The following is a 13,870-nucleotide window of genomic DNA, read 5'->3' on the forward strand; positions in this document are numbered from 1 at the left end:
TTCTCTGCCCATAACAGGATTAAATTGAAAACCAGTAACCAGTTAAATATATCTGAAAAATCTCAAAGTGTTTGACATAAATACACTTCCAAGTAATCCATGAGTCAGAGAAGAAATGACAAAGGAGACCGAATGAGAATGGAAACAAAATATGTCAAAATTTGTAGGATATAAAAATGAATCAAACAGGAATTCAGCTGAAGAATACAATAAGTGGACTGAAAAAGTCACTAGAATTCAAGAGTAGACTTGACTAAACAGAAAAGTCAGCAAATTCAAAAACATGTCATTTAAAATTATCCAGTTAGAGAAGCAAAAAAATAATAAAAAAGAATAAAGAAAACCTAAGGGAATCCTAGAACAGAGAGAGAAAGGGGCAGAATGCTTATTTAAAGAAATAATGCCCTACAGAACAAAAAAGAAATAATGCCTTAAAACTCCCCAAATCTGGGGAGGCAAATGAACATCTAGATTTGTGAAGTCTAAATGGCCCCCAATATGATAAACCAAAGAAGTCTGCTCTAAGACATGTTATAATCAGATTGCCAAAGTCAAAGACAAAGAGAGAATTTTTTTTTATTTATTATTATTTTTTATTATACTTTAAGTTCTAGGGTACATGTGCATAACGTGCAGGTTTGTTACATATGTATACTTGTGCCATGTTGGTGTGCTGCACCCATCAACTCGTCAGCACCCATCAATTCGTCATTTATATCATGTATAACTCCCAATGCAATCCCTCCCCCGCCCCCTCCCCATGATAGGCTCCGGTGTGTGATGTTCCCCTTCCGAGTCCAAGTGATCTCATTGTTCAGTTCCCACCTATGAGTGAGAACATGCAGTGTTTGGTTTTCTGTTCTTGTGATAGTTTGCTAAGAATGATGGTTTCCAGCTGCATCCATGTCCCTACAAAGGACGCAAACTCATCCTTTTTGATGGCTGCATAGTATTCCATGGTGTATATGTGCCACATTTTCTTAATCCAGTCTGTCACAGATGGACATTTGGGTTGATTCCAAGTCTTTGCTATTGTGAATAGTGCCACAATAAACATACGTGTGCATGTGTCTTTCTAGCAGCATGATTTATAATCCTTTGGGTATATACCCAGTAGTGGGATGGCTGGGTCATATGGTATATCTAGTTCTAGATCCTTGAGGAATTGCCATACTGTTTTCCATAATGGTGGAACTAGTTCGCAATCCCACCAACAGTGTAAAAGTGTTCCTATTTCTCCACATCCTCTCCAACACCCGTTGTTTCCTGACTTTTTAATGATTGCCATTCTAACTGGTGTGAGATGGTATCTCATTGTGGTTTTGATTGGCATTTCTCTGATGGCCAGTGATGATGAGCATTTTTTCATGTGTCTGTTGGCTGTATGAATGTCTTCTTTTGAGAAATGTCTGTTCATATCCTTTGCCCACTTTTTGATGGGGTTGTTTGTTTTTTTCTTGTATATTTGTTTGAGTTCTTTGTAGATTCTGGATATCAGCCCTTTGTCAGATGAGTAGATTGCAAAAATTTTCTCCCATTCTGTAGGTTGCCCGTTCACTCTGATGGTAGTTTCTTTTGTTGTGCAGAAGCTCTTTAGTTTAATTAGATCCCATTTGTCAATTTTGGCTTTTGCTGCCATTGCTTTTGGTGTTTTAGACATGAAGTCCTTGCCCATGCCTATGTCCTGAATGGTACTACCTAGGTTTTCTTCTAGGGTTTTGATGGTATTAGGTCTAACATTTAAGTCTCTAATCCATCTTGAATTAATCTTCGTATAAGGAGTAAGGAAAGGATCCAGTTTCAGCTTTCTACTTATGGCTAGCCAATTTTCCCAGCACCATTTATTAAATAGGGAATCCTTTCCCCATTTCTTGTTTCTCTCAGGTTTGTCAAAGATCAGATGGCTGTAGATGTGTGGTATTATTTCTGAGGACTCTGTTCTGTTCCATTGGTCTATATCTCTGTTTTGGTACCAGTACCATGCTGTTTTGGTTACTGTAGCCTTGTAGTATAGTTTGAAGTCAGGTAGCGTGACGCCTCCAGCTTTGTCCTTTGCCTTAGGATTGTCTTGGCAATGCGGGCTCTTTTTTGGTTCCATATGAACTTTAAAGCAGTTTTTTCCAATTCTGTGAAGAAAGTCATTGGTAGCTTGATGGGGATGGCATTGAATCTATAAATAACCTTGGGCAGTATGGCCATTTTCACGATATTGATTCTTCCTATCCATGAGCATGGTATGTTCTTCCATTTGTTTGTGTCCTCTTTGATTTCACTGAGCAGTGGTTTATAGTTCTCCTTGAAGAGGTCCTTTACATCCCTTGTCAGTTGGATTCCTAGGCATTTTATTCTCTTTGAAGCAATTGTGAATGGAAGTTCATTCCTGATTTGGCTCTCTGCTTGTCTGTTACTGGTGTATAAGAATGCTTGTGATTTTTGCACATTAATTTTGTATCCTGAGACTTTGCTGAAGTTGCTTATCAACTTAAGGAGATTTTGGGCTGAGACAATGGGGTTTTCTAAATATACAATCATGTCATCTGCAAACAGGGACAATTTGACTTCTTCTTTTCCTAACTGAATACCCTTGATTTCTTTCTCTTGCCTGATTGCCCTAGCCAGAACTTCCAACACTATGTTGAATAGGAGTGGTGAGAGAGGGCATCCCTGTCTTGTGCCAGTTTTCAAAGGGAATTTTTCCAGTTTTTGCCCATTCAGTATGATATTAGCTGTGGGTTTGTCATAAATAGCTCTTATTATTTTGAGGTACGTTCCATCAATCCAGAATTTATTGAGCGTTTTTAGCATGAAGGGCTGTTGAATTTTATCAAAAGCCTTTTCTGCATCTATTGAGATAATCATGTGGTTCTTGTCATTGGTTCTGTTTATATGCTGGATTATGTTTATTGATTTGTGAATGTTGAACCAGCCTTGCATCCCAGGGATGAAGCCCACTTGATCATGGTGGATAAGCTTTTTGATGTGCTGCTGAATCCGGTTTGCCAGTATTTTATTGAGGATTTTTGCATCGATGTTCATCAGGGATATTGGTCTAAAATTCTCTTTTTTTGTTGTGTCTCTGCCAGGCTTTGGTATCAGGATGATGTTGGCCTCATAAAATGAGTTAGGGAGGATTCCCTCTTTTTCTATTGATTGGAATAGTTTCAGAAGGAATGGTACCAGCTCCTCCTTGTACCTCTGGTAGAATTCAGCTGTGAATCCATCTGGTCCTGGACTTTTTTGGTTGGTAGGCTATTAATTATTGCCTCAATTTCAGAGCCTGCTATTGGTCTATTCAGGGATTCAACTTCTTCCTGGTTTAGTCTTGGAAGAGTGTAAGTGTTGAGGAAATTATCCATTTCTTCTAGATTTTCTAGTTGATTTGCGTAGAGGTGTTTTTAGTATTCTCTGATGGTAGTTTGTATTTCTGTGGGGTCGGTGGTGATATCCCCTTTATCATTTTTTATTGCGTCTATTTGATTCTTCTCTCTTTTCTTCTTTATTAGTCTTGCTAGCGGTCTGTCAATTTTGTTGATCTTTTCAAAAAACCAACTCCTGAATTCATTGATTTTTTGGAGGGTTTTTGTGTCTCTATCTCCTTCAGTTCTGCTCTGATCTTAGTTATTTCTTGCCTTCCGCTAGCTTTTGAATGTGTTTGCTCTTGCCACTCTAGTTCTTTTAATTGTGGTGTTAGAGTGTCCATTTTAGATCTTTCCTGCTTTCTCTTTTGGGCATTTAGTGCTATAAATTCCCTCTACACACTGCTTTAAATGTGTCCCAGAGATTCTGGTATGTTGTATCTTTGTTCTCATTGGTTTCAAAGAACATCTTTATTTCTGCCTTCATTTCGTTATGTACCCAGTAGTCATTCAGGAGCAGGTTGTTCAGTTTCCATGTAGTTGAGCGGTTTTGAGTGAGTTTCTTAGTCCTGAGTTCTAGTTTGATTGCACTGTGGTCTGAGAGACAGTTTGTTATAATTTCTGTTCTTTTACATTTGCTGAGGAGTGCTTTACTTCCAATTATGTGGTCAATTTTGGAATAAGTGAGATGTGGTGCTGAGAAGAATGTATATTCTGTTGATTTGGGGTGGAGAGTTCTATAGATGTCTATTAGGTCCGCTTGGTGCAGAGATGAGTTCAATTCCTGGATATCCTTGTGACTTTCTGTCTCGTTGATCTGTCTAATGTTGACAGTGGAGTGTTGAAGTCTCCCATTATTATTGTATGGGAGTCTACGTCTCTTTGTAAGTCTCTAAGGACTTGCTTTATGAATCTGGGTGCTCCTGTATTGGGTGCATATATATTTAGGATAGTTAGCTCTTCCTGTTGAATTGATCCCTTTACCATTATGTAATGGCCTTCTTTGTCTCTTTTGATCTTTGATGGTTTAAAGTCTGTTTTCTCAGAGACTAGGATTGCAACCCCTGCTTTTTTTTGTTCTCCATTTGCTTGGTAGATCTTCCTCCATCCCTTTATTTTGAGCCTATGTATGTCTCTGCATGTGAGATGGGTCTCCTGAATAGAGCAGACTGATGGGTCTTGACTCTTTATCCAGTTTGCCAGTCTGTGTCTTTTAATTGGAGCATTTAGTCCATTTACATTTAAGGTTAATATTGTTATGTGTGAACTTGATCCTGCCACTATGATATTAACTGGCTATTTTGCTGGTTAGTTGATGCAGTTTCTTCCTAGCCTCGATGGTCTTTACATTTTGGCATGTTTTTGCAATGGCTGGTACCGGTTGTTCCTTTCCATGTTTAGGGCTTCCTTCAGGGTCTCTTGTAAGGCAGGCCTGGTGGTGACAAAATCTCTAAGCATTTGCTTATCTGTAAAGGATTTTATTTCTCCTTCACTTATGAAACTTAGTTTGGCTGGATATGAAATTCTGGGTTGAAAATTCTTTTCTTTAAGAACATTGAATATTGGCCCCCACTCTCTTCTGGCTTGGAGAGTTTCTGCTGAGAGATCTGCTGTTAGTCTGATGGGCTTCCCTTTGTGGGTAACCCGACCTTTCTCTCTGGCTGCCCTTAAGATTTTTCCTTCATTTCAACTTTGGTGAATCTGGCAATTATGTGTCTTGGAGTTGCTCTTCTGGAGGAGTATCTTTGTGGCGTTCTCTGTATTTCCTGAATTTGAATGTTGGCCTGCCTACTAGGTTGGGGAAGTTCTCCTGGATGATATCCTGAAGAGTGTTTTCCAACTTGGTTCCATTTTCCCCCTCACTTTCAGGCACCCCAATCAGACATAGATTTGGTCTTTTTACATAATCCCATACTTCTTGCAGGCTTTGTTCATTTCTTTTTCTTCTTTTTTCTTTGGTTTCTCTTCTCACTTCATTTCATTCATTTGATCCTCAATCGCTGATACTCTTTCTTCCAGTTGATCGAGTCGGTTACTGAGGCTTGTGCATTTGTCCCATATTTCTCGGGTCATGGTTTTCATCTCTGTCATTTCATTTATGACCTTCTCTGCATTAATTAGTCTAGCTGTCAATTCTTCCACTCTTTTTTCAAGATTTTCAATTTCTTTGCGCTGGGTACATAATTCCTCCTTTAGCTCTGAGAATTTTGATGGACTGAAGCCTTCTTCTCTCATCTCTTCAAAGTCATTCTCTGACCAGCTTTGATCCGTTGCTGGCGATGGGCTGTGCTCCTTTGCAGGGGGAGATGCGCTCTTATTTTTTGAATTTCCAGCTTTTCTGCCCTGCTTCTTCCCCATCTTTGTGGTTTTATCTGCCTCTGGTCTTTGATGATGGTGACGTCCTGATGGGGTTTTGGTATAGGTGTCCTTCCTGTTTGATAGTTTTCTTCTGACAGTCAGGACCTCAGCTGTAGGTCTGTTGGAGATTGCTTGAGGTCCACTCCAGACCCTGTTTGCCTGGGTATCAGCAGCAGAGGTTGCAGAAGATAGAATATTGCTGAACAGCGAGTGTACCTGTCTGATTCTTCCTTTGGAAGCTTCCTCTCAGGGGTGTACTCCACCCTGTGAGGTGTGGGGTGTCAGACTGCCCCTAGTAGGGGATGTCTCCCAGTTAGGCTATTCAGGGGTGAGGGACCCACTTGAGCAGGCAGTCTGTCCCTTCTCAGATCTCAACCTCCGTGTTGGGAGATCCACTGCTCTCTTCAAAGCTGTCAGTGAGTCGTTTGCGTCTGCAGAGGTTCTGCTGCTTTTTTGTTGTTGTTGTTTAGCTGTGCCCTGTCCCCAGAGGTGGAGTCTACAGAGACTGGCAAGTTTCCTTGAGCTGCTGTGAGCTCCACCCAGTTCGAGCTTCTCAGGGGCTTTGTTTACCTACTTAAGGCTCAGCAATGGCGGGCGCGCCTCCCCCAGCCTCGCTGCTGCCTTGCGGTTAGACCACAGACTGCTGTGTTAGCAATGAGGGAGGCTCCGTGGGCATGAGACCCTCCCGGCCAGGTGTGGGATATATTCTCCTGGTGTGCCTGTTTGCTTAAAGCGCAGTATTGGGGTGTGAGTTACCCGATTTTCCAGGTGTTGTGTGTCTCAGTTCCCCCGGGTAGGAAAAGGGATTCCCTTCCCCTTGCGCTTCCCAGGTGAGGTGATGCCTTGCCCTGCTTCAGCTCTCGCTGGTTGGGCTGCAGCAGTTGACCAGCACCGATTTTCCGGCACTCCCTAGTGAGATAACCCCAGTACCTCAGTTGAAAATGCAGAAACCACCGGTCTTCTGTGTCGCTCGCGCTGGGAGTTGGAGACTGGAGCTGTTCCTATTCGGCCATCTTGCTCTGCCCCCCTCCGAGCCCAAAAAGAGAATTTTGAAAGCAGCATGAGGAAAGTGACATACATGGGAGCTCCAATCGGATTACTGGGGGACTTCTCAGGAGAAACCTTGCAGGCCGAAAGAGAGTGGGATAATATTTTCAAAGTGCTGAAGGAAAAAAAAACTGCTAACCAAGAATCTTATTCCTAGCAAAGCTTTCATTTGAAAATAAAGGCAAGATGAAGACTTTCCCAGACAAACAAAAGCTGAGGGAGCTCATCACCACTAGGCCTTCTTTACAAGAGATGCTAAATGGCATTTTCCCACCTAACAGCCAAGCAAACATGAACAGAACTAAAGGAAGAAACTCTAACACAATAATAGTAAGAGATTTCAATACCCCCACTTTCAATAATGAATAAACAACCAGACAGAAGATCAATAAGGAAACAGAAAACTTTAATAACATTATACACCAATTGGATCTAAAAGACACATACAAATATTCTACCTAACAACAGCAGAAGACACATTCTTCTCAAGCACATAGGGAACATTCTCAAGATAAGCCATTATTAGGCCACAAAACAAGTATTAATAGATTTAGGAAGATTGGAATCGCCTTATAAACATACACACACCTGACAACAGAGTCTCAAAACCAATGAGGCAAAAGCTATCAGAACTAAAGGGAAAAATGGTCAATTCAGCAATAATGGTTAATGATTCCAATAGCACTTCCTCAATAATGAACAAAATAACTAGAAAAAATGAGCAAGAATATAGAAGACTTACAAAACACTATCAGCCAATTGGGCAAAACTGACATCCATAAATGTTCTGTTTTTTTTTTTTTTTTGAGACGGAGTTTCGCTTTTGTTGACCAGGCTAGAGTGCAGTGGCATGATCTTGGCTCACTGCAACCTCCACCTCCCAGGTTCAAGCAATTCTCCTGCCTCAGCCTCCCTGGTAGCTGGGATTACAGGTACATGCCATCATGCCTGGCTAATTTTTTATATTTAGTAGTGATGGGATTTCACCATGTTGGTCAGGCTCGAACTCCTGGGCTCAAGCAATCTGCCTGCCTTGGCCTCACAAAGTTCTGGAATTACAGGTGTGAGCCATCATGCCTGGCCACAACTGTGTGTTCCAAGATTCTAGATTTGTCTATTTGGCAACCTGACATCACAGTGCCAACTGTATTCACTATATATTTTTATTTTCCATATTCTTGTTGCTCTGAACATGTGGCCTAGATGGCGGGGGAGAGACAGCCTCCTCCTCCCAGGGCAGGCCATTTCTCAGAGACAGCCAAGGGTCTTGCCCAGAACCATACCTTTAACCTCCAGACTAACCAATCCAGAGCCCAGATCCCAACAAGCTCCTTTATCAAACCCTCAGCACAAGACAATATGCCTAAATTAACCCAGGGCCAGGCACCCAGCAGCTAGGGATACTCTTTGTGCCCAAAGCCCACCAGAATTATAGAAAGTCACCAGTCCTAAGTGTTACCCTGTCCTGCCTTGTCTTTCCCACAGAAATCCCATCAAAGACTCTGGCCCAGGCTTGCCCCTGCTCCTTTATACCCCCTGGCTGACCCTGGTGCTTCCTTGTGTGGCCCTGGTGTCCTGGCATGCTCCTTCTCTTGGGAAACATAAGGGATAAATTCTTCTTCTTTTTTTTCTTTTTGAGATGGAGTCTTGCTCTTTCGCCTAGGCTAGAGTATATGGTGCGATCTTGGCTCACTGCAACCTCTGCCTTCCAGGTTCACGTGATCTCCTGCCTCCTGAGTAGCTGAGATTACAGGTGTGTGCCACCATGCCAGGCTAATTTTTGTATTTTTAGCAGAGACAGGGTTTCACCATGTTAGCCAGGCTGGTCTCAAACTCCTAACCTCAAGTGATCTGCCTGCCTCAGCCTCCCAAAGTGCTGGGATTACAGGTGTGAGTCATAACGCCCGGCCATAAATTCTTCTTTTTAATAACATTAGGCTCTCCCTGTTGTCATTCAGTCATCTCCATAAATTAAACTCTCGTGGGTATAGTCATGGACAGAACGGAACCCTCCATTGGATAACAGCAGAATGCATGTTCTTCCCAATGCACATGGAGCCTTCTCAGGACTGGCAATACGCCAGGCTATAAAACCGGTCTCAACTGACACCACACAAAGAACATTTTCTGACCAAAATGGAGTTTAATTAAAGTCAACAATAGAAGGAAACTTGGAAAATTTACAAATATTTGAAAATTAAACAATGCACTTTAAAATAAACTGTGTGTCAAAGAAGAAATCTCAAACACAATTAGGAAGTATTTTGGCCAAATGAAAATGAAAATGACATATTAAAAGTCATGGGATGCAGCTCAAGTAGTGCCTAAAGGGAAATGTATAGCCATAAATTCCTGCCTTAGAAAAGAAGAGGCCGGGCGGCTTACACCTGTAATTCCAGCACTTTGGGAGGCCAAGGTGGGTAGATCACTTGAGGTCAGGGGTTTGAGACCTGCCTGGCTAACATGGTGAAACCCTATCTCTACTAAAAATACAAAAATTAGCCGGGTGTGGTGGTGCACACCTGTAATCCCAGCTACTGAGGAGGCTGAGGAAGGAGACTCACTTGAACCCGGAAGGCAGAGGTTGCAGTGAGCCCAGATTGCGCCACTGCACTCCAACCTGGGCAACAAGAGTGAGACTCCATCTCAAAAATAAATAAATAGAAAAGATGAAAGATCAGAAATCAATAACCTAAGCTTCAATTTTTTTTTTTTTTTTTTTTTTATACGGAGTCTCCCTCTGTCGCCAGGCTGGAGTGCAGTGGCGTGATCTCGGCTCACTGCAATCTCCACCTCCCGGGTTCAAGTGATTCCCCTGCCTCAGCCTCCCGAGTAGCTGGGATTACAGGCACGTGCCACCACACCTGGCTAATTTTTTGTATTTCAGTAGAGATCAGGTTTCACCATGTTGGCCACGATGGTCTCAATCTCCTGACCTCATGATCCACTTGCCTTAGCCCCCAAAGTGCTGGGATTACAGGCATGAGCCACCATGCCCAGCCTAAGCTTCAATTTTAAGAAAGCAGAAAAAGGCTGGGTGCAGTGGCTGTCTTCAATCCCAGTGCTTTGGGAGGCTGAGGTGGGAGGATTGCTTGAGCTTAGCAGATAGAAGTTGCAGTGAGCTTTGATCATGCTGCTAGACTCCAGCCTGGGCAACAGAAAAAGACCCTGTCTCCAAAAAAAAAAAAAAAAAAAAAAAAGAGGCTGGGCACAGTGGCTCACACTTGTAATGCCAACATTTTCGGGAGGTCAAGGAGGGAGGATTACTTGAGTCCAGGAGTTTGAGACTAGCCTGGGCAACACAGGAAGACCCTGTCTCTACAAAAAAAATTAAAACTTAGCTGGGTATGGTGGTGCGTACCTGTAGTCCTAGCTACTTAGGAGGCTGAGGTGGGAAGGCTGCTTGAGCCCGCTGCAGATTGAGACTTGCAGTGAGCTGAGATCATGCCACTGCAGCCTGGGCGACAGAATGAGATGCTATCTCAGAAAAAAGAGGAGCAAACTAAACTCAAAGCATGCAAAAGAAAGAAAACAATAAAGAGGAAGGTGGAAATTATTGAAATAAAAAACAAACATAATAGAGAATATTAAATGAAATAAAAAGTTGTGGCCGTGTGTGGTGGCTCACGCCTGTAATCCCAGCACTTTGGGAGGCCAAGGTGGGCGGATCATGGGGTCAGGAATTCGAGGCCAGTCTGGCAATATGGAGAAATCCTGTCTCTACTAAAAACCCCAAAATTAGCCAGGCATGGTGGCACGTGCCTGTAGTCCCAGCTACTTGGGAGGCTGAGGAAGAAGAATCACTTGAACCTGGGAGGCAGAGGTTGCAGTGAGCCAAGATTGTGACACTGCACTCCAGCCTGGGCAACAGAGCAAGACTGTTTCAAAAAAAAAAAAGATCCATTTGTGACCTAATGTTAGTTTTACTGACCAAGAGAAAATAAGCAAATATCTAGAAAGACAAAAGTTACCAAAACTGACATTATAAATGAACTATCTGAGCAGTCCCATAACAATTAAAGCAATTGAGCTAGTAATTTGAAATCCCCTACAAGGGAAAGGCTGGGATCAGATGGCTTCACTGGAGATTACAGAGCATTAATCTCCCTCCAAACTCTTTCAGGACAGTGGGGGAGGGTGCTTCCTAACTCAGGAGTCTATCATCACCCTGGTACCAAAGCCACACAAAGGCACTAACGAAAACACTGTGGACCACAGCCCAGTGGTTGGCTCAGGCCTGTACTCCCAGCAACCGGGGAGGCAGGTGGGAGGATCGCTTGAGGCTGGGGGTTCAAGACAACTGGGCAACATAGTGAGACTCTGTCCTTTTAGAAAACTGCAGAGCAATATCCCTCACGAGTATAGGTATAAAAATCTTGAAGTATTAGCGAACTGCATAGAGCAAGACAGTAAAAGGACCAAGTGGGATTTACCCCAGGAACCTAAGACTGGTTCAGTGGCGGGAAAGCAGGTAATGAAATATGCTATATTAGGAGACTAGAAATAGGCCAGAGACATCTTTTTGAGGTAATGAAAATGTTCTAAAATTGAATCATGATGACGGTGGATTTAGTAAAAATCATTTTAATGGTACACTTGAAATAGCTGAATATTACTGTGTGAAAACTATACCACAATTAAGTTGTTACAAAAAGTCAGAGTGGTTGGAAGAGGTGACTCTGGGCTGGAAAGGGCAGGGTAGGGCAGGGAGAGCACAGGGGTCCAGGGTATGGCGGGGACAGAGCTCCACACCAGCACCAGGAAGGCTGCCTCAGGCTCACGAGTGGCTGTGCACTGCTTCCTCCAGATGGCAGGGTTGCTCCAGCGAACACAGGGCACCTGGGAAGGGACAGGACGTGGGGGGCGTGGAAGCAAACAGGGCGTGCGGGGCTTCTCTGGGTGCCTGGAGTGCATGGGGCTGGGTGTGGGGTGACCAGAGGCTCCGGGCACTGCTAACATGGGAGGCACTGGGCTTCGTGGCCACCCAGGGCATAAGGGGATCTAGGGTGCACGGGTGACCCGTGGGCCCTGGAGGGTCTGAGCTCACTGGGAGGCTACAGGTGTGGGGCGGGGGGGGTACACTGGGCGCACAGGGGGAGCATGTGGTGGGCAAGGGTGAGATGGGGAGGGTGCAGCATGCAAGATGGGCACTGGGGTGCAGGGGGCTCGAGGGCACAGGAAGCACCGGGATGGTTGGGTGCTGCACAGGTGGTGCTGGGCACCCTGCACGCAGCCTGCAGCATGACAATGTCCCACAGCTCTTGGGACATTGTGGGCACTCCGAGGGTGGCCACTTACTGTTAGGTGGGCACGGCTGGTGTGGATAATATGCAACGGGTGGCCTGCACAATGACCCTGTCTTTGGACCATGCTTGATGGTGCATTGGCGATGTACTGTGCAGACCCCCAGAGCTGGTCCCATTGCAGAGGGCCTAATCTCATTCATGAGGGCATCACCTTCATGAACTAATTACATCCCCAAAGCCCCATCTCCTCATAACATGAACTTGCAGTGAGGATTTCAACGTATGAATTTGGGGGAACCTAAATATTTGGTCAACTGCAAGCTGCACACAGTGGGGCTCCCTGATAGTGCAGGACACAGTTGTTCAGGCCATTCACTGTCACCCCTTCTGAGAGACCAGCTCCCTGCTCAGGGTCCTCCATGTTCCGTCATCTCTCCACTGCCTGGAAGCATGGGTGACACCCACAGGGCCCCAGCAGTCAGCTGGGGGACATCTGGAAAGATGAGTCATGAAGTCTGCCCTTCTCTTATGGAGTGTGCAGCTTTATTTCAAAGCTATGGCCAGAACTATCCTGGGTGCACCCTGTGGTCTCACCCACAAGGCTGCCCCCAGCTGTTACCACCAACCAGATGGGCTCTTCGCTTTCTTTGCTCAGGTGTGTGGTCCTTATGTGGAGCTGCTGAAGGAATTGGTTTTTTTTTTTTTTTTTTTTTTTGAGATAACCTGGTAAATGTTTCCTGTGTTCCACTGTGCTTCATTACAGTCTCCTGAAGATCATTTATTTAGTCATTCTCCTACTCTTGTCCTTTTCTTGGTAGGGGGATGGGTGGCATTATACAATACCACATTGAACAAGATCAGCAATTTTGAGGCGGCTGCCTCACTCCAGGAGGCACAAACGCAGCAGCTGGAGTCTTCAATTGGAGGGAAGCCCTGGATACAGCCACCTGGAAACAGGCTATGGCAATACTCACCCCACCAGGCCTGGTGGCTCAGCCTGAAATCCCACCACTTTGGAGGCCAAGGCGGGTAGATCACTTGAGCCCAGGAGTTTGAGACTAGCCTGGGCAATAGTGAGATTCCCACCTCTCCAAAAAAAAAAAAAAAAAAAAATTAGCTGGGTGTGGTGGTGTACGCCTCTGGTCCCAGCTACTTGGCAGGTTGAGACAGGAGGATCTTTTGAGCCCAGGAGTTCAATACCAGTTTGCGTAACATGGCAAAACCCCATGTTTACAAAAATTAGCTGGGCATGGCCCCATCTGTAGTGTGCACATGTAGTTCCAGCTACCCGAAAGGCTGAGGTGTGAGGACCACCTGAGCCTGGGAGGTTGAGGCTGCAGTGAGTGAGCCGTGGTTGCACCACTGCACTCCAGCCTGTGTGACCCTGTCTCAAAAAACAACAAACAAACAAAACCCCACCCCAAAACAGAGAAATGCCCAGACTCCTGGGTTCCACTCAGACTTCTCTTTGTTGCAGCCGAATGAAACTGCTGATCTTGCTCAACATGGTATTACATAATGCCTCCCCAGGCCCCTGCCAAAAAAAATACAAGAATGGGAGAATGACTGAATAAATGATATTCAGGAGACCGTACTCATTAAGCACAATGGAACACAGTTAACATTTACCAGGATAGCTCAAAAAAACATTCCTGCAATAGCTCCACATAAGGAACATATATACTGAGCAAAGAAAGCGGAGCACCCATCTGTGCCTGGGTGTGGGAAGCGGCTGCCCGTCCCAGCCCCTACTCTGCCTGAGCTTCCCGCCTGCCCCATCAACAGACTCCCTGGGGCTCTGCCCTCTGCTGGGCACAGTGGGGCACCCGCTATTGTCCCTGGACTAAGCAGGCACAAGCAGGA

Source organism: Trachypithecus francoisi, unplaced genomic scaffold, assembly GCF_009764315.1.
Source record: "Trachypithecus francoisi isolate TF-2019V2 unplaced genomic scaffold, Tfra_2.0 Lachesis_group5, whole genome shotgun sequence".
In the NCBI taxonomy this organism is placed as follows: Eukaryota; Metazoa; Chordata; class Mammalia; order Primates; family Cercopithecidae; genus Trachypithecus; species Trachypithecus francoisi.